Genomic DNA, 2,500 nt, shown 5'->3' on the forward strand with positions numbered 1-2,500 from the left:
GTGTGTGTGTTTTGCATCTCTCCGGTACGTCGTCATGGGCTCCCTCCCCGGTGGGTGCCCAGCCGCGTCCCGCCCCCCCGCCAAGGCCTCGGCACCGGCACTGGGTGCCAACCGAATGCCGGAGAGACAGATTAATAACGCAAAGATAAAACAAAAGATTTACATTCTGCAATGGTGAAAGGTTTGGTAAAGCCGGTCATTAACTCTAGTAATGAAGTTATTCATTTTGATGAATATACAGAAATATATATATATATTTTATATATATATATATATATATATATATATATATATATATATATATATATATATATATATATATATATATATATATATGTATATATATATATATATATGTATATATATATATATATATATATATATATATATATATATATATATATATATATATATATATATATATATATAATAATAATAATAATAATAATGCACACGTGGCCATGTGCAGTAGCCTAAAACACATGGGAACAATTCCCACAGGCAGAGCAAAACAGAACCGGCCAGCGCACAAGGCATTCCAGCCGAATGAGAGAGAAGAGAAAGGGAGAGACGAGTAATAGGGAGACACAGTGAGACAGATAGAGAGAGACAGAGAGAGATAGAGAAAGGGAGATAGATAGATAGATAGATAGATAGATAGATAGATAGAGAGAGAGAAACACAGAGTGAGACAGAGATGGAGAGACAGAGAGATAGAGGGACATAGAGGGAGAAAGGGATATAGTACAAAATAACAATCATAATCATCATCGTCATCATCGTCGTCGATTTATTATAATAATAATGTGTGTGTGTGTGTGTGTGTGTGTGTGTATTACATGGTAACATCTTTTTTTTCAGGACTCAATCATCGCAGGATCTCTCCTGGATAGCGCAGGACTCAGCCTCTTAGGTTCCTTGGGCGACTTCGCAGTCTGCCTTTTAGGTTCCTTGGCAGGTTCCTTCCCCCCCCCCCTTTTCATCAGTCCTCGAGCAGCGCCGCCAGGAGCGCCCCCAGGCCCCTACGCGCCTCAGCATCTCTGCTCTGGCTTTTCTCGATCCAAGCGCGGGTCTAGGGCGACTCGCGGCTCAGAAAAGCCCGCAGGAGCTGGCCGAGGCTGAAGGCGTCGGTGAGGGCGCTGCAGCTGCCGCCCCCGGTCCGCCTCCGGAAGAACTCGGGGGGGTTATGCATGTCAGGTTGCCAGCTCCCTTTAAGATGGAGCCGCTAGCCCTCCCTCATGGCCAACCCGAAGTCGATGATACTGACATCAAGACCCTGCGGGGTCGGCAACACGCAAACGTTGTTGCCCTTGATGTCGTTGTGCACGACCCTCCTCTCGTGGAGGGCCATCAGGGCCAGCGTGACCTTGGAGAACACGTAGAGCCAGTCCCCAGGGAGCAGCCCTTCGCAGTCCTGCCAGTCGTACAGGGTAGGCCCAGCATACCGGGTGACGATCAGCGCTCTCTCGAGGCACACGCCCACGAGGCGCTGCACGCCCGGGACCTCCTTCAGGAAGTCGAGGACCCGAGCTTCCGTCACCGCGGATTTAAACGAATTGAGGCAGAAGGCGAATTTCACCACCAGGTCCGTCTCGGGGTTGAGGTACGCCTCTCCGTACGTCCCAGCGCCCAGCAGGTGCGGGTTGGGGCCCAGCATGGCCTTCGCCTCCTTGGCAGACAGAATGGGGACCTGAGAGCCTCGCAACAGCCGCCTCAGGGCCTCGAGCTGCTGCGCAGACGGCGTCCAGCGCTGTTTCTCTGCCGCACGCGCTGTGGGCACCTGGGTCTTGGACTGCTCGAGGGGCTTGGGTTCCTGACGGGAAGGCTCCTGGCGCTGCTTCTTCGCCGGTGGCACTCTGGCCTCCTCGTCCCCGTCGCGGGGGAGGGGCCTCTTCGCCGCGGCCTTCTGCTTGGGCTGCGCCGGTGGCCGCGAAGGACCTTTGGCCCACGGCCCGGGCAATGATGATGATGATGAACACTTCGCAGGCTTCTTGGCCGACGGCTTCTTTTTTGGTGATGACGATGATAGTGAAGATAACGACTCCTTGGCCTGCTTCTTCGCCGCGGCCTTCTGCTTGGGCTGCGCCGGTGGCCGCGAAGGACCTTTGGCCCACGGCCCGGGCAATGATGATGATGATGATGAAGATTTCGCAGGCTTCTTGGCCGACGGCTTCTTTTTTGGTGATGATAGTGAAGATAACGACTCCTTGGCCTGCTTCTTCGCCACGGCCTTCTGCTTGGGCTGCGCGAGGGGCTTGGGTTCCTGACGGGAAGGCCCCTGGCGCTGCTTCTTCGCCGGTGGCACTCTGGCCTCCTCGTCCCCGTCGCGAGGGAGGGGCCTCTTCGCCATGTTCGGCGTTGAGGTGAAGCTGGGATGAAAGTCTATCGGGGAGGATGACGTCCCGGTAGGTCTCTCCAACTTCGGCGCCCGCCGTTGCTTCTTCGCCGGTGGCACTCTGGCCTCCTCGTTCCCGTCGCGGGGGAGGGGCCTCTTCGCCAC

Source organism: Penaeus vannamei, chromosome 36 (assembly GCF_042767895.1).
Source record: "Penaeus vannamei isolate JL-2024 chromosome 36, ASM4276789v1, whole genome shotgun sequence".
NCBI lineage: Eukaryota > Metazoa > Arthropoda > Malacostraca > Decapoda > Penaeidae > Penaeus > Penaeus vannamei.